This window comes from Balaenoptera borealis, assembly GCF_965194805.1.
Source record: "Balaenoptera borealis genome assembly, chromosome: 9".
In the NCBI taxonomy this organism is placed as follows: Eukaryota; Metazoa; Chordata; class Mammalia; order Artiodactyla; family Balaenopteridae; genus Balaenoptera; species Balaenoptera borealis.
Genome location: NC_138873.1, coordinates 102,726,415 through 102,746,053, shown reverse-complemented (window position 1 = coordinate 102,746,053; position 19,639 = coordinate 102,726,415). Strand labels below are relative to the sequence as shown.

General features: G+C 38.3%; 1 long non-coding RNA gene across 1 annotated transcript; it reads left to right on the top strand.

The window, feature by feature from the left end:
* Nucleotides 1-15,199: 15,199 nt before the first annotated feature.
* On the top strand, nucleotides 15,200-15,503 carry LOC309634783. Its single transcript, XR_014248428.1, has 2 exons — nucleotides 15,200-15,308; nucleotides 15,374-15,503. It is a non-coding gene; the product is annotated as an uncharacterized lncRNA (long non-coding RNA).
* Nucleotides 15,504-19,639: the final 4,136 nt, after the last annotated feature.

The window sequence follows — 19,639 nt, the reverse complement described above, 5'->3', positions numbered from 1 at the left end:
ATGTATTGAATATCTGCCAAAATTATATTATTGTTTGGCAACACAAAAAATTAAACTGTGATAGGGAGAGTGGCCAAGATAGCAGAGTAGGGAGACCCTGAGCTCAGCTCCTCCCATGGGCACACCAAGATTACTACTATTTAAAGATCAATTATTGATGAGAGAGACCTGAAGACTAGCAGAAAAGATCTTCTACAACTAAAGATATAAAGAAGAAACCACAACAAGATACATCAGAGGTGCAGAGATTCAGAATAGTCAAGACCCACACACTTGGGTGGGCAACCCACAAATGGGAAGACAATTACAATTGTAGAGGTTCTCCCCAAGCAATGAGGGTTCTGAGCTCCACATCCAGCTCCCCAACTCAGGGGCCCTGCACTAGGAAGATGAGCCCCCAGAACGTTTGGCTTTGAAGACCTGTTAGGCTTAATTTCAGGAGAGCCTGAGCACTGTGGGAAAGAGACTCCACTCTTAAAAGGCACACACAAAATCTCACACACTCCAGGACCCAGGGCAGAAGCAGTAATTTTAAGGAGTCTGAGTCAGACCCACCCACTGATCTTAGACAGTTTCTTGGAGAGGGAGGAGGTAACTGGAGCTCACCCTGCAGACATAGACACTGGAGAGAGGCATTTTGGGGAAATCATTCTACCTCATGGACACTGGCCCTGGCAAGTGCCATTTTGGAATCCCCCTTCTAGCTTATTATGCTAGGACCCAGCCCTGCCCACCAACCTATCTGCACCAGTACTGGGACAACTCAGGTCAAGGAGCTAAAGGTGGGACACAGCCACACCCACAAGCAGTTGGCTGCCTTAAGACACAGTGAGACCACAGCCACCCTGGGACCCAGGCCTGTCCACCAGAGGGCTCAGCAAACCAGTGTACTGGCACTAACCCCAGGACCCAGGCTCACAGATCACTGGATGGGCACCAGCCCCGAGATCCCCTGATCACTGGCTCAACCCACCAGGAGGTGGACACTAGCCCCAGGATACTGCAGTGGCACAGCCTGCTGTATCAGGACACTACACACCCACCAGCAAGCCAGCACCAGCCCTGGGATCCCTGGTCACCAGCCATGCCCACAAGCACCAGCCATGCCCACATCATAAACAAAATGCAACAACCAGAGGAAACAAAACTTATGGACACATTACCAGTTTTTACAATAAATTATAGCGTACAGCTCCATCACAGCATCTTTGTATACAAAGCCACTAATGTAAACACTGAAAGAAATCTGTCATGAAGGTCTTTAATCTTGATTTAACAAAGTTTGTACAGTAGCAAATTATTCACAAATTTTCACCCCTTGGCATTTATCTGAAGGAAATGAAAACACTAATTAGAAAAGATATATGCACTCCTCTATTCACTGCAGCATTAATTACAATAGGAGAGATATGGAAGCAACCTAAGTGCCATCAGTAGGTGAATGGATAAAGAAGTACTGGTATATTAGATTCTTTGAATGACTTTGATGCGGAAAGTTCAGGACATAACAACATAACAAAAAAGCAGAAAAGAGACCAGTCAAAAGTTCTACTCTGTCTACATGTCTTAATAAATGTGATGTACTAAATACTAAAATCAAGAAAAAGTACTTGTATATATGTACAATGGAATATTAGCCATAAAAAAAGAATGAAATCTTGCCATTTGGAACAATCTGAATGGACTTAGATTCCATTATGCTAAGTGAAATAACTCAGGCAGAGAAAGACAAATGCTGTATGATTTCATCTATTGTGGAATCTAAAAAACAAAATAAAAACAAAACAGAAATGAGTCAAAAATACAGAGAACAAACAGGTGGTTGCCAGAGGGGAAGTCGTTGGTGGGAGGGGAGAAATAGGTAAGGGAGAATAAAAGATGCAAAACTTCTAGCTGCAAAATAAATGAGTCATGGGTATGAAATTTACAGTGTAGAGAATATGGTCAATAATAATGTAATAACTTTGTACGGTGACATATAGTAACTAGACTTATCATGGTGATCATTTTGAAAAGTATAGAAATATGGAATCACTATGTTGTGTAACAGGAACTAACATAGTGTTGTACGTCAACTATACATCAAAAACAATCCCCCCCAAAAAAATACTCACATAAAAATCAGATTTGTGGTCACCATAGGTGGGGGGATGGGGAATTGGATAAAGGCAGTCAAACGGTACAAAGTTCCAGTTACAAGATAAATAAGTACTAAGGATGTAATGTACAACATGATATATATAACTTACACGGCTGTGTGTTATACATGAAAGATTTTAAGAGCATAAACCCTAAGAGTTATCATCACAAGAAAAACTTTTTTCTGTTTATTTAATTTTGTATTTTTATGAGCTTGTGTATGTCCTCTAAACTTCTAGTGATAATCATTTCATGATATATGTAAGTCAAATCACCTTGCTGTACACCTTAAATATACAGTTGTTATATGTCAATTATATGTCAGTAACACTGGAAGAAAAAAATTAAGCCATGATGCCTACATTTAAGGAACTCACAACTATTACATAGTGAGTCATACAGGGAAATGTCACTGTACAGTTTAATAAGGGCTGTAATAGGAATAGATAGCAAGTATTTGTGGTAATAATAAGGAAGCTATTTTCAACTTGATATTGAGAAGGAGGATCAAATTTTTTAAAAAAAGCAACAAACTGTTTTGGATATACTGAGTTCAGGTTGCCTATTTTCCTTGCAAATTGATCTATATAGTAGACAGTTGGATATATAAAGTCAGAAGCTATCTGTGCTAAAGATAATAATTTGAGAGTTTTCAGAAGCTAGAAAGTAGCTAAAGTTGTGGGAACAAATGAGATCACGCAGGGAAATTTTCTAAACTAAGTGAAGGAAAGGTATAGAAATAGACTAAAGCTTGGTAGCTACTATGACAACATGTCAAGTACAGTGTGAGATATTGATGGGTCTTTGTATCTTTCTTGTCCTAGCTTTATTTTTACTGCGTGGAAGGTATTTTGGGTGTGTTAAACGATGTTTTACTTGGTTTTATTTTGAAGGAGGTAGGGTTATAGCTTTAAAGCTTCAGATTTTTGAGAGGGTCAAAGGGCAGATCATGATGATCAACCCTTCTTTGACAGAGAAACCAAGGGATAAAGAATAGTATTGTTAGATTGGCTGTGACAATGAAGGATGAGAATTTTTTTTTCACACCTTGTTTCCTTGTGCATTGCTTCGGTCACATGCAGAGCAACTCTCCTCACGCTTCAAATTGAGGAATGAAGTAGCAGTGGTCAAAAGGAGAAATGTTAGCTCTGTCCTGATTTTTGCAAGTGCTTTCTATGGGGGAGAAAAGTAGATGCAGCAAAAACGACAGCTGTGCTAGCAGCAACAACAAGAGTAATTGATAATTCTCATCAGGCACTTAACAAATTGATCAACTTTTATGAATTAATATAAATGTGAATGTCTGATATGGGGAAATTATCCAAGTAAAGGTAATAATTTATTCCATGAGACTTGGGCTATCCAAATCTAAAATAATTTTTATAATTCTAAAATAGGAAAATATATGATGTAAAAATATTTAGATTAATTTATATGCTACTTATTCTACAGGGCTATGATGATATTACATATATAAATAGTACAGGTACTATATATACTTTTATATATATATATATAAATCTTTAAGACACTGTAGTTTCTCATGATTAATATGTATAGCATTTAATTCTATTTCATTGGCCTTAGAACTTAATTTTTTTAATTTTGGAATAATATAGATGATTATAACTTTTGTGTCTTTGAATATTATTGGTTAGATATATTATTTTTTAGTGATTGTTCTTCAGTAAGAGAGATACATGGACTTATTGACTGGTGATACTCTTTTTAATCACACAATTTAATAAAATTAGAATCATAAAAAAAGGAATATCATATTTTTAAACTAAAAACAAGACTAATAATTGCATTGCATTTGTATGATGTTCTTTCTGGAGAAAGTAAGGAAAACTGAAGAAAAACATTTCAATAGTACTAATTTTTAATGTCTATTGAGTAAACCAAATTTATTTCCATTATAAAGGAGCAATAGCAAACAATATTATGTTTCTTCTAATACCAAGAATTACAATAAAGGTATATGGGTAATTTGTGATTCACTGTATTTGTAGCTTTATCTGTATGTTAGTATGTCATTTTCTGGGGTTAGATCAAGAAGACCTTTATACAACATAAGAGGAGTGCGCCTCATATGTAGACAAGGTGTTCCATTTCTATTCAGAATGAATAACACTTGTGCTCTCAGCTGCATTGTGTTCAGAGTAAAGGTATTAATCTCTTCTGTGTTTTCTTTATCATAAAGTACTCCATGGTGCTCTCCTGGATAAATTTCAATTAACCGACTATAGTTCTGATTCATACTTTAGAAATACGTTTGGCAATCAAAATTAAATTCATCCATATTTTTAACATAAGGTGCTTCAAACTCAGTACTGAGGTTCCATAGCTTCCTTTGGCAATTTGAGAGTTTTATATAATTTAAGGGATTTAAAAGATCTTTCTCCTGGGTTAATTTATTGGATTTGCCCATGACTCAGACTGATTTTTAATTTTTTAACCATGTTAAAGTTAATATACTTTGTTATATCAATCTATAAGATTTTAATACATTTAAACGTTACAGATATCTATGTTGTAATCAGAAGCTACTAATTAATTACTATATGACATATTTTGTAAGATGTTTAATACATATTTCCATATAAAAAACCTTTGGGTTTTTTTTCCATTTATAATTGGAAGAAAAATAAATTTAGAGTGTATTCAAATAGCGTTGCTGAAGAAGCTTTTGGAAGCAGCAGGAAAACACTCTACTTAACCCCAATTAGTCTTGTTTTCTACATTCAGGGCAGTTCTGTTTTTCAACATATCCACTAAGCATGATGATAATGAAAATTAATATGGTTAGAAAGCAATTCAATAGCAAATGTTTATAGTTCATAATTGTTTCCTGTCATAATTTTCGTAAAACCTGTCAGCTCTGAAATAAAAGCTCAAGGAGGCATGTAAGCTAGACATGTGCACCTAAATTATACAGTAGCTATTCTCCTGCAAAGCAATGCAGAATTCATTTTTTAGCAAATTGAATTATACTTTTATTGCTCTTGGTGAGTTCACTACTTCTCAGAATATGTAAGCTTGATTATGTATCCAAATATTTTAATTCATATGTGAACCCTTATATAAAGAAAATTTCTTGTGGATATATCAACAATGTGAAAAGTTTAACCACAAGAAGAATGTTAGAACCCCGTCTCTATAGAGTTTCCTCATTCCATTTTAATTATAAGAATGTCTTTCTGTCCCTTTTTTTCCAGAACTACCACAAATGAAAGTTTTAGCTATATTTTTATTTGTCTAAGAATGTCTTTGCCTAAAATGTACAAAACTCGTTATGCCATAGGGAACTGCAAAGATAAATCAAACACAAATCTTGCCACAGGAGAATGAGCAGTACAGAAGGCAGATGGGGTGGGTTTTTTTAGACATCCCACCCCCATACCCCCACCCCTACTCTCATTGGGTCTTACATCTCACAGTTGCTCCTTGGTGCCAACAAATGTCAGGAAAAATGGTCAAGGGAACAGGGCAGTTCTGTAATTCCTGAAGGTTTTTGACCAAAGATCTTAGATAATTACAACTAACGTTGATGTCACAGCAATGATGTCACAATGAAGACAGCTATCAGACACAGTAGGAAGGAAGGCCAGTTAGAAAGGAGTCATTGCCAACAACTGAGTTGAAATGTAATAAGAACTTAAATAAGGGCAGTGGTAGCAGAAGGAACACTGCAAGTTTTGATCTAAGAAAGAGGTGACAGGAAGCAGCAACTAGTTTGAGAAGAGATGGGTGGACAACCATGCTGAGTTTCTAGGCCTGGGAGAGTAGGTGCCAAGAGCGAAAAAAGAGAAGAGGAGCAGCAGGAAAGACAGAGATGGATTAGATGACTTAGAACAGAGCCTCGAAAACTAAGCATTATGGAGTGGTTGAAAGGGCCATCTGGAAAGGAGCTGTCAGGCAGGTAGGAAGACAGTCAACGTGTAGTGGTGTCATAAGAGACAAGGAAGGAGAAAACTTTTATAAAAATAAGTCTTAAGTATTACAGAGATTTCTAGGCAGGTGAGCACTACGGAAGGATTTGCTAACTGGGCCTAAAACTTTTGACAAAACAGATCCAGTAAAATACAGAGCCAGGAAGGTAAATTTCAATGAGATTACGATTGTGCATGGAAGGCCAAGGAATGGTAAAATATATGATACCACATAACTTACTTTTTACTACTTGATAGTTGATTTACAATATTGTGTTAGTTTTAGGTGTACAACAGAGTGATTCAGTATTTTTGCATATTATACTCTATTATATGTTAATACAAGATAATGAGTATAATTCCCTGTGCTATACAATATATCCTTGTTGCTTATCTATTTTATAAGTAGTAGTTTGTATCTGTTAATTCTATATACCTACTTTGTCCCTCTCGTTCTTCCCTTTTCCCTTAAATCAGTTTGCTAATAGATAAAGTATATAATTTGTATCTGACAATACAAAGTTATAGACAAAAGCAGGATGTTAAAAATAAACTTTCACACACCAGATTATAATGTTGTAAACAAAATGAGGTACCGTATCTAAAAGCAAGATTTGACTAGGAAATACTCTTCATATAAAAAGAGGCAGCATTTGAAGAGGAGAACGGATTTTAAAGCCATGAGAACACGATTTTGAGAAAAATGTTTTTGTAGAAAGCTATACTGTTGACCTCACCCCTCACCCTCTCCCACCCATCACATCTGACAGTGTTTAAGGATAGTTAAAACCCTAACATTCAAAAAGGAACATCATGGACCAACAGAGTCATACATTCATATCTGAAAAAGCCAAAGCAGCCTGTGTGTGTGTGTGTGCATGTGTGTATGTCTGTGTCTGTGTCTGTGTGTGTGGAGAAAGAGGGAAGAACTGACCACTAACTATACCTCCATAGACAGCAGGGAAGGAAATGTCTACCATGGCCTAGATATGGACCCCTCAGGAAAGCCATTTGGCCTGGATTCACTTGATGTTCTGCCCCAGTGGTTTTCCTAGTCAGGTGCTCAAGACAACTTTGGCATTCTCCTCAGCTGGCCTGAACTTTAGAGAAGCGTCTTCCTGACTCTAGGCCCATGACCTCACCTTTCTCAGAGCATCTACTATTGAAAACTTTCCGTTGTAAGTCTTTCTTTGCATCTTTTGAGATATAAATCTTTTTAAAATCTTCTTGCCAGTTTGACAAACAGAGATGCCTTTCTCCGGGACCCAGAATCATCTCTTTGAAATGCAATCATCAAGAAAGATAGTGGCCTTCTCTGTGGGCAGATAGGAGCCTTGTTCCAAGTTGTAAACTATCTTCTGTGATGAAGACATGAGAGACCTTATGTTTTTAGGGGGTAGGGCCAAGTAGCAACACAGGTAGCCCATGGGCCCCCCACCTCAGTTCTTAAAAAATCTGCCACCTTTTGTTTCAGAGGAGTTGAGGAAAAGCTGAGTTCTGGCCTCTCTCCCCTATCGCAATAGCCTTGAATAAAGTCTTCCTTGCCTCTTTCACTTTGTCCAGTGCAACTTTTGCTTCAACACAGGCAAGTAGTTGTCAGCAGCAAGAGTCTGTATATAATGTGAAAAACCAGAGGGGACCAAGTTAGAAATGAGGAGCCAAAATCCTAGGAATTGTAGCTGGCAAAGTGTGTCTAAAGGTTACACAAATGCTCATGAGTCATAGGGTTAAAATACAGGACATTCAGTTAAATTTGAATTTCAAATAAACAACATATACTTTTTTAGTATAAGTTTATCTCATGCAATGTTTGAGACATACACTAAAAAATTATGTGTTGTTTATCTGAAATTGAAATTTAACTGAGCACCCTATATTTTATCTGACATTCCTACCGTGAGAAAAACAGTTTTAAACATCTATTCTTCCTGGAGAGCAAAGGACTGCTTACAACAGTATTGATGGCCAGCTGTAATAGCTACACTTTACTATGAACTTCTCTCTCTTTTCTGCCCACTTTGCGCTTTCTGCAAAACTCAAAGTATCTGAAACAGCATCTAGCTTGAGAGGAGGCCCTAAGAAAAGAAAAAGAAGAGGAACCAGCTTCTTCCTGCCCAGAAAACAGGCAGCAGGTGACAGGTGCCCTGCAGGCCTTGGCTGGTTGAAGGGAGCTGGAGAAGTCATATCTCTGAAGGAAGATTTAAATGTTGATAAATTTCTTAGCCTGGATTAGTTTCTGTATCATTGTATAACTTAGAAAGAAGGTAGGACTCATAGGGACTGCCAAGTTTTCATCCAGAGGCAGAGAAAATTTTCCCTATTGTGAGAGAGACAAAAATAAAGTTCTAGCCTCCCATATATTATATTACACTTGTTCAATGTATCAAGTCTATAGATCTAAATACATACATATGACAATAAAATACTTTCCAAATTTTATGTGCCTCCAGATTTTATGAGATTAATTCATTTAAAGAATAATTTTAAAAGGATAACTGTAAAAATTATTAATCACCTTGCATATTATAGTAATACTACTTATAAAATATCTAATTATTATTGACAAGCACTAAATATTAATGAATATTAATAAAATACCTCTATGAGACAAATTTCTAATCTTTTTGTGTCACAGGCTTTTTTTTTAATTTTTATTAATTAATTAATTAATTAATTAATGGCTGTGTTGGGTCTTCGTTTCTGTGCGAGGGCTTTCTCTAGTTGCGGCAAGCGGGGGCCACTCCTCATCGCGGTGCGTGGGCCTCTCACTGTCGCGGCCTCTCTTGTTGTGGAGCACAGGCTCCAGACGCGCAGGCTCAGTAATTGTGGCTCACGGGCCTAGTTGCTCCGCGGCATGTGGGATCTTCCCAGACCAGGGCTCGAACCCGTGTCCCCTGCATTGGCAGGCAGACTATCAACCACTGCGCCACCAGGGAAGCCCTGTCACTGGCTTTTTTTAACTTTTTATTGAGGTATGATTACATCAAATAAAATTCATGAATTTTGAGAGTGTAATTTGATGTACTGCCATTTGTATCACAGGATATTTTAAGAGTCTAATGAAAACTATTATTTCACATATGCAGGGACACATTTTTAATACAATATCAGGGTGTTTTTCTCATCCATCTAAAATTTTTGCTTAAAGTTTTTTCCTATGGACTGGCAGTTAATTATTCGAGACAATGACTTTACAAATTTACTATACTTATATATCTAAATTTCTTGAAGTTTGACCAAATATCTATAAATACCAGTGTTATCGTTTTATATGAATGTTAACTATAAATGCTATGTTCTCATCTACTTGATTAGCAATAGAATGCTATCAGAACATATATTAATATGACTTTTTTTTTTAGATGCAGGCTTATTTTTTCCATCTTTCAACGGGAATTCCTACTTAGAACTGCCTTTTTGTACAACCCTGAGGAAGGAACGTAACAAAATTGTTAACATCTACTTGACTCTACAAACAAGCACTTTGAATGGAACAATTCTCTACAGTGAGTTTTAAATGTTTGACCTCCTATATGTCATGTTTCTTTCTCAAATGTTAACCTACTGAATTAATGAATTATTCATTTAAATGTTTTGGGAAAACTTTTCTAGCCCAGTGAATGAAGTATTACCAAAAAGAAATCTTGTTTCTTTCTAGTTTTCTTTTGCAGTTTCTTTAATTTATGAGTCACTTAGTGAAACATGACTTACAAACAGGCTCTGAACCAGCAAAGAAGAATACAGCAAGCATATAATTTTTTTTTTTAAACATCTTTATTGAAGTATAATTGCCTTACAATGGTGTGTTAGCTTCTGCTTTATAACAAAGTGAATCAGTTATACATATACAATATGTTCCCATTTCTCATCCCTCTTGCATCTCCCTCCCTCCCACCCTCCCCATCCCACCCCTCTAGGTGGTCACAAAGCACCGAGCTGATCTCCCTGTGCTATGCGGCTGCTTCCCACTAGCTATCTATTTTACATTTGGTAGTGTATATATGTCCATGACACTCTCTCACCCTGTCACATCTCACCCCACCCCCTCCCCATATCCTCAAGTCCATTCTCTAGTAGGTCTGTGTCTTTATTCCCGTCTTGCCACTAGGTTCTTCATGGCTTTTTTTTTTCCTTAGATTCCGTATATATGTGTTAGCATACTGTATTTGTTTTTCTCTTTCTGACTTACTTCACTCTGTATGACAGACTCTAACTCCATCCACCTCATTACAAATACCTCCATTTCATTTCTTTTTATGGCTGAGTAATATTCCATTGTATATATGTGCCACATCTTCTTTATCCATTCATCTGTCGATGGACATTTAGATTGCTTCCATGTCCTGGCTATTGTAAATAGAGCTGCAATGAACATTTTGGTACATGACTCTTTTTGACCTATGGTTTTCTCAGGGTATATGCCCAGTAGTGGGATTGCTGGATCGTATGGTAGTTCTATTTGTAGTTTTTTAAGGAACCTCCATACTGTTCTCCATAGTGGCTGTATCAATTTACATTCCCACCAACAGTGCAAGAGAGTTCCCTTTCCTCCACACCCTCTCCAGCATTTATTGTTTCTAGATTTTTTGATGATGGCCATTCTGACCGGTGTGAGATGATATTTCATTGTAGTTTTGATTTGCATTTCTCTAATGATTAATGATGTTGAGCATTCTTTCATGTGTCTGTAGGCCATCTGTATATCTTCTTTGGAGAAATGTCTATTTAGGTCTTCTGCCCATTTTTGGATTGGGTTGTTCGTTTTTTTGTTATTGAGCTGCATGAGCTGCTTGTAAATCTTGGAGATTAATCCTTTGTCAGTTGCTTCATTTGCAAATATTTTCTCCCATTCTGATGGTTGTTTTTTGGTCTTGTTTATGGTTTCCTTTGCTGTGCAAAAGCTTTTAAGTTTCATTAGGTCCCATTTGTTTATTTGTGTTCTTATTTCCATTTCTCTGGGAGCTGGGTCAAAAAGAATCTTGCTGTGATGTATGTCATAGAGTGTTCTGCCTATGTTTTCCTCTAAGAGTTTGATAGTGTCTGGCCTTACACTTAGGTCTTTAATCCATTTTGAGTTTATTTTTGTGCATGGTGTCAGGAAGTGTTCTAATTTCATACGTTTACATGTATCTGTCCAATTTTCCCAGCACCACTTATTGAAGAGGCTGTCTTTTCTCCACTGTATATGCTTGCCTCCTTTATCAAAGATAAGGTGACCATATGTGCGTGGGTTTCTCTCTGGGCTTTCTATCCTGTTCCATTGATCAATATTTCTGTTTTTGTGCCAGTACCACACTGTCTTGATTACTGTAGCTTTGTAATATAGTCTGAAGTCAGGGAGCCTGATTCCCCCAGCTCCATTTTTCGTTCTCAAGATTGCTTTGGCTATTCGGGGTCTTTTGTGTTTCCATACAAATTGTGAAATTTTTTGTTCTAGTTCTGTGAAAAATGCCAGTGGTAGTTTGATAGGGATTGCATTGAATCTGTAGATTGCTTTGGGTAGTAGAGTCATTTTCACAATGTTGATTCTTCCAATCCAGGAACATGGTATATCTTTCCATCTATTTGTATCATCTTTAATTTCTTTCATCAGTGTCTTATAATTTTCTGCATACAGGTCTTTTGTCTCCTTAGGTAGGTTTATTCCTAGATATTTTATTCTTTTTGTTGTAATGGTAAATGGGAGTGTTTTCTTAATTTCACTTTCAGATTTTTCGTCATTAGTGTATAGAAATGCAAGAGATTTCTGTACATTAATTTTGTATCCTGCTACTTTACCAAATTCATTGATTAGCTCTAGGAGTTTTCTGGTAGCATCTTTAGGATTCTCTATGTATAGTATCATGTCATCTGCAAACAGTGACAGCTTTACTTCTTCTTTTCCGATTTGGATTCCTTTTATTTCTTTGTCTTCTCTGATTGCTGTGGCTAACACTTCCAAAACTATGTTGAATAATAGTGGTGAGAGTGGGCAACCTTGTCTTGTTCCTGATCTTAGTGGAAATGGTTTCAGTTTTTCACCATTGAGGACAATGTTGGTTGTGGGTTTGTCATATATGGGCTTTATTATGTTGAGGAAAGTTCCCTCTATGCCTACTTTCTGCAGGGCTTTTATCATAAATGGGTGTTGAATTTTGTCGAAAGCTTTCTCTGCATCTATTGAGATGATCATATGGTTTTTCTCCTTCAATTTGTTAATATGGTGTATCACATTGATTGATTTACGTATATTGAAGAATCCTTGCATTCCTGGGATAAACCCCACTTGATCATGGTGTATGATCCTTTTAATGTGCTGTTGGATTCTGTTTGCGAGTATTTTGTTGAGGATTTTTGCATCTATGTTCATCAGTGATATTGGCCTGTTGTTTTCTTTCTTTGTGACATCTTTGTCTGGTTTTGGTATCAGGGTGATGGTGGCCTCGTAGAATGAGTTTGGGAGTGTTCCTCCCTCTGCAATATTTTGGAAGAGTTTGAGAAGGATAGGTGTTAGCTCTTCTCTAAATGTTTGATAGAATTCACCTGTGAAGCCATCTGGTCCTGGGCTTTTGTTTGTTGGAAGATTTTTAATCACAGTTTCAATTTCAGTGCTTGTGATTGGTCTGTTCATATTTTCTATTTCTTCCTGGTTCAGTCTCGGCAGGTAGTGCATTTCTAAGAATCTGTCCATTTCTTCCAGGTTGTCCATTTTATTGGCGTAGAGTTGCTTGTAGTAATCTCTCATGATCTTTTGTATTTCTGCAGTGTCAGTGGTTACTTCTCCTTTTTCATTTCTAATTGTATTGATTTGAGTCTTCTCCCTTTTTCTCTTGATGAGTCTGGCTAATGGTTTATCAATTTCGTTTATCTTCTCAAAGAACCAGCTTTTAGTTTCATTGATTTTTGCTATTGTTTCCTTCATTTCTTTTTCATTTATTTCTGACCTGATCTTTATGATTTCTTTCCTTCTGCTGGCTTTGGGGTTTTTTTGTTCTTCTTTCTCTAATTGCTTTAGGTGCAAGGTTAGGTTGTTTATTCGAGATGTTTCCTGTTTCTTGAGGTAGGCTTGTATTGCTATAAACTTCCCTCTTAGCACTGCTTTTGCTGCGTCCCATAGGTTTTGGGTCGTCGTATCTCCATTGTCATTTGTTTCTAGATGTTTTTTGATTTCCCCTTTGATTTCTTCAGTGATCACTTCGTTATTAAGTAGTGTATTGTGTAGCCTCCATGTGTTTGTATTTTTTACACATCTTTTCCTGTAATTGATATCTAGTCTCATAGCGTTGTGGTCGGAAAAGATACTTGATACGATTTCAATTTTCTTAAATTTACCAAGGCTTGATTTGTGACCCAAGATATGATCTATCCTGGAGAATGATCCATGAGCACTTGAGAAAAATGTGTATTCTGTTGTTTTTGGGTGGAATGTCCTATAAATATCAATTAAGTCCATCTTGTTTAATGTATCACTTAAAGCTTGTGTTTCCTTATTTATTTTCATTTTGGATGATCTGTCCATTGGTGAAAGTGGGGTGTTAAAGTCCCCTACTATGATTGTGTTGCTGTCAATTTCCCCTTTTATGGCTGTTAGTATTTGCCTTATGTATTGAGGTGCTCCTATGTTGGGTGCATAAATATTTACAATTGTTATACCTTCCTCTTGGATCGATCCCTTGATCATTATATAGTGTCCTTCTTTGTCTCTTATAATATTCTTTATTTTAAAGTCTATTTTGTCTGATATGAGAATTGCTACTCCAGCTTTATTTTGATTTCCATTTGCATGGAATATCTTTTTCCATCCCCTCACTTTCAGTCTGTATGTGTCTCTAGGTCTGAAGTGGGTCTCTTGTAGACAGCATATATATGGGTCTTGTTTTTGTATCCATTCAGCCAGTCTGTGTCTTTTGGTGCGAGCATTTCATCCATTTACATTCAAGGTAATTATCGATATGTATGTTCCCATTACCATTTTCTTAATTCTTTTGGGTTTGTTATTGTAGGTGTTTTCCTTCTCTTGTGTTTCTTGCCTAGAGAAGTTCCTTTAGCATTTGTTGTAAAGCTGGTTTGGTGGTGCTGAACTCTCTCAGCTTTTGCTTGTCTGTAAAGGTTTTAATTTGTCCATCAAATCTGAATGAGATCCTTGCTGGGTAGAGTAACCTTGGTTGTAGGTTTTTCTCCTTCATCACTTTAAGTATATCCTGCCACTCCCTTCTGGCTTGCAGAGTTTCTGCTGAAAGATCAGATGTTAACCTTATGGGGATTCCCTTGTGTGTTATTTGTTGTTTTTCCCTTGCTGCTTTTAATATGTTTTCTTTATATTTAATATTTGACAGTTTGATTAATATGTGTCTTGGCGTGTTTCTCCTTGGGTTTATCCTGTATGGGACTCTCTGTGCTTCCTGGACTTGATTAACTATTTCCTTTCCCATATTAGGGAAGTTTTCACCTATAATCTCTTCAAATATTTTCTCAGTCCCTTTCTTTTTCTATTCTTCTTCTGGGACCCCTATAATTCGAATGTTGGTGCGTTTAATGTTGTCCCAGAGGTCTCTGAGACTGTCCTCAGTTCTTTTCATTCTTTTTTCTTTATCCTGCTCTGCAGTAGTTATTTCCACCATTTTATCTTCCAGGTCACTTATCCTTTCTTCTGCCTCAGTTATTCTGCTATTGATCCCATCTAGAGTATTTTTAATTTCATTTATTGTGTTTTTCATCATTGCTTGTTTCCTCTTTAGTTCTTCTACGTCCTTGTTAAATGTTTCTTGCATTTTGTCTATTCTATTTCCAAGATTTTGGATCATCCTTACTATCATTATTCTGAATTCTTTTTCAGGTAGACTACCTATTTCCTCTTCATTTGTTAGGTCTGGTGTGTTTTGACCCTGCTCCTTCATCTGCTGTGTGTTTTTCTGTCATCTCATTTTGCTTATCTTACTGTGTTTGGGGTCTCCTTTTCACAGGCTGCAGGTTCGTAGTTCCCGTTGTTTTTGGTATCTGTCCCCAGTGGGTAAGGTTGGTTCAGTGGGTTGTGTAGGCTTCCTGGTGGAGGGGACTATTGCCTGTGTTCTGGTGGATGAGGTTGAATCTTGTCTTTCTGGTGGGCACGACCACCTCTGGTGGTGTGTTTTGGGGTGTCTGTGGCCTTATGATTTTAGGCAGCCTCCCTGCTAATGGATGTGACTGTGTTCCTGTCTTGCTAGTTGTTTGGCATAGGGTGTCCAGCCCTGTAGCTTGCTGGTCGTTGAGTGAAGCTGGGTCTTGATGTTGAGATGGAGATCTCTGAGAGATTTTTGCCGTTTGGTATTACGTGGAGCTGGTAGGTCTTGTGGACCAGTGTCCTGAAGTTGGCTCTCCCACCTCAGAGGCACAGCCCTGATGCCTGGCTGGAGCACCAAGAGCCTTTCATCCACACAGCTCAGAATATAAGGGAGAAAAAAATAGAAAGATAAAAAGAGGATAAAATAAGATAAAATAAAGCTATTATAATAAAAAATAAGAAAAAAATTATTAAGAATAAATGTATTCAGAAAAAAATTTTGTTTAATTTTTAAAAAATAGATTTATTAATTTTTTATAGTAAAAAATAAGAAAAAATTTTTAAGAAAAAAATTTATTAAGAAAAAAAATTTTAATTTTTTAAAATAAAAAATATGAAAAAACTTATTAAAATTTTTTTTAATTTCTAAAAATAGAAAATACGGAAATAATTATTAAGAAAGCATATATTAGGAAAAAAAATTTTTTTAAGTAAAAAAAAAAAAAAAAAATGGATGGACCTAACCCTAGGACTGATGGTGAAAGCAAAGCTATACAGACAAAATCTCACCCAGAAGCATACACATATACACTCATAAAAAAAGGAAAAGGGGAAATTAATATATCCTGCTCCTAAAGTCCACCTTTTGAATTTGGGATGATTCGTTGTCTATTCAGGTATTCAACAGATGCAGGCACATCAAGTTGTTTGTGGAGCTTTAATCCGCTGCTTCTGAGGCTGATGGGGGAGATTTCCCTTTCTCTTCTTTGTTCGTACAGCTCCCAGCATTCAGCTTTGGATTTGGACCCGCCTCTGCATGTACGTCGCCTGAGGGCGTCCGTTCCCCGCCCAGACAGAACGGGGTTAAAGGAGCAGCTGCTTCGGGGGCTCTGGCTCACTCAGGCCTGGGGAGGGAGCGGTACAGAGGAGGCGGGGCGAGCCTGCGGCATCAGAGGCGTCGTGACGTTGCAGCAGCCTGAGGCGCGCCGTGTGTTCTCACTGGGAAGTTGTCCCCGGATCACGGGAGCCTGGCAGTGGCGAGCTGCACCGGCTCCCGGGAGGGGCAGTGTGGAGAGTGACCTGTGCTCACACACAGGCTTCTTGGTGCCAGCAGCAGCAGCCTTAGCGTTTCCTACCAGTCTCTGGGGTCCGCGCTGATGGCCGCGGCTCGCGCCCGTCTCTGGGGTCCATGCTGTTAGCCGCAGCTCACGCCCGCCTCTGGAGTTCGTCTAGGCGGCGCTCTGAATCCCCTCTCCTTGCGTGCCGCGACACAAAGAGGCAAGAAAAAGTCTCTTGCCTCTTCGGCGGCTGCAGACCTCCTCTCCGGCTCCCTCCCGGCTCGCCACGGCACGCCAACCCCTTCAGGCTGTGTTCACGCCGCCAACCCCAGTCCTCTCCCTGCGATCCGACTGAAGCCCGCGGCTCAGCTCCCAGCCCCGCCCGCCCCAGCGGGTGAGCAGACAAGCCTCTCGGGCTGGTGAGTGCTGCTCGGCGCTGAGCCTCTGTGCGGGAATCTCTCCGTTTTTCCCTCTGCGCCCCTGTTGCTGTGGGATCCGCGCTGATAGCCGTGCGGCTCGCACCCGTCTCTGGATTTCGTTTAGGCAGCGCTCTGAATCCCCTCTCCTTGCGCGCCGCGAAACAAAGAGGCAAGAAAAAGTCTCTTGCCTCTTCGGCAGCTGCAGACTTTTTCCCGGACTCCCTCCCGGCTAGCACCAAAGCCCGAGCCTCAGCTCCCAGCCCCCGCCCGCCCCGGCGAGCGAGCAGACAAGCCTCTCGGGCTGGTGAGTGCTGGTTGGCGCCGAGCCTCTGTGCGGGAGTCTCTCCGCTTTGCCCTCCGCACCCCTGTGGCTGCGCTCTCCTCCGCGGCTCCGAAGCTTCCCCCCTCTGCCACCCGCAGTCTCTGCCCGCAAAGGGGCTTCCTAGTGCCTGGAAACCTTTCCTCCTTCACGGCTCCCTCCCACTGGCGCAGGTCCCGTCCCTATTCTTTTGTCTCTGTTATTTCTTTTTTCTTTTACCCTACCCAAGTACATGGGGATTTTCTTGCCTTTTGGGAGGTCTGACGTCTTCTGCCAGCGTTCAGTGGGTGTTCTGTAGGAGCAGTTCCACGTGTAGATGTATTTCTACTGTATCTGTGGGAAGGAAGGTGATCTCCGTGTCTTACTCTTCCGCCATCTTGCCCCTCTCTCCAAGCATATAAATTTGATAGCATATGGCTATAGCAGTGAAACAGTAATGCTGCAAATGTTTCAGATAGCATATTTTTATAATATAAATAACTAACATGAATTGCATTCAATACTTGGTAACTTGGAAAAAGGTATTTCAAAGCTGGTATTCATTTGACAATTGGGAAAATTCTTATCACTCTTTAAGCATTATCTTAAAATTAGCTGGCAAAAAAAAAAAAAAAAGTAGTATTAACAGTATTTGTTTAAGGAAATACCTCCATGTGCAGGGTTCTCTACATTCTGGTCTCTTTCACTCATGGGCAAATACCACTAAAGTGTATTGCTTGCAATATTACAAATGTGACAATTGTTTTTTCTCTTTTGAAATGAATACACCATAGTTTTAATAGTTCCCTATATTGGAGATACAATGTCTTCAGTACTTGGATAGATGATCCACTGCAAGGCAGCTCATTATTTCCCAAATGAGTTTCTCTTCCACTTTGAAATATTTTGCAAAATTGATTCATCTTACTGTATTTTCTAAACAAAACTTAAACATTTTTATTACTTGAATATGAGAAAAATGCCTAAAAGAAGCATTTTTGGAAAACTGGGTGTAGTTAAAAGCTTTGAACATTAAGTTAAAACTGGGAATTTATATTATATTTTAGAAAGAAACTAACTTGTCAGAACTAGGCCAGCATTATGTATTTCCCAAGAGTGTAAGCACCCATGTTTAAACGATAGCTTTAAAATATTTGATTTATTTATGTTAAAAAAAAGAGAAGAAAATAATAAAAGAAAAACTAATTTTTATATGGGAAACCTAAGTGGTGATAGGTGACTATGAAACTTGGAGGTAATAGTGCATTTCAGGTGAAACAAAACAAAACATAAAACAAAAGATATAAACATAATACTTTAAAGCTGCAAAGAAAGCAAAGTCATTTTCTGGCTTTGCGGTGTTTTAAGTTACCTAGATATGGAAGGTGTTTCCTTGTGAAAAGTGTGTTTTTAGCAACTGAAAACAGCTCATAGCCAAAGAAGCAGCCAACCTCTGGGAATTCTCTTACCTGGGCCCGTGCTGCAGGCACACGTCCACACTGCCACTCAACGTTCTCTTTCTGAAGTCCATAGACAAACATGCCACGTGTGTCCACTCTGTTCAGGCTGGTGCTCTAAACCGGTCAAACCTAAGCTGATGTTAGTGCCATACAATTACTTTTGCCTTTTGTAGCCAATGACCTACTAAAACAGTCAAACTAGAAATTATTAATGAGAAAAGAGTGCCCTTGGAATAATGAGCAGCCTGTGTCTTTGTCTTACATAATTGTTGCTATCACAGCACTGGACGTGTGGAAGCTGTTTACTCAAGGGAGTTTCATAGCCTGTGGAGGGAGAAAATATTTTTGTCTGTAGCACGTTCTTTTTGTTCATGTGTAAGTGATCATTTAATCCCACACTCTTGGGAAGACCTCAGCAGAATGGTTTATGGGGTTGCTGTCTTCACTCCTCTTGGAATCTGTCAACCTCATAAAAGCCTCACAACAGATGAACACAAAGATATTCGTGATTCATTTAGACACTCGCAGTTTTAAAGGTGTCCCTTAACTTGACTTCAGGACTAATTTTCTTTCCTTTGAAATCAGTATATTATGTGTAAGGGCAATTAAAAGTCGTGAGGAAATTAAAACAGATGTTAGAGTGTAAGGGTTTTTGGTTTTTTTGGGGGGGTAGAGGGGTTATTTTTTACCTTTGCTATTTTTCCCTATTCCTGAACATTTTAGCAAAAACTGAATGTCATTTCACAAACATTTATTGAACATTTTTGCTTTGTATCATCACCTATTAAAGGGAAAACGATAGAGAGAAATATTAGATTGATAAGCCAATGCCAGTTTTGAATTATATTCCTAGTTCAAAACTGTAGCTTTATCTTTTCTCAGTTTGCCTCAACAACTAATTGATGTTGAAAAGGGAACAAAAGGGAGATAAAGCTTGAATCCTTATGGGGTTACAGTAAAATTCCTTAGAAAGGATAGTTTTTAAAAGAACTCTCTGTGGGAGAGAGACAGCTCTGAGAACAGCAGTCAAGATGAAAAGAAAGCTTTTTGAATCTGCCACTGAACCAATTCAGAATTCTGGAACACAGTCAAAGG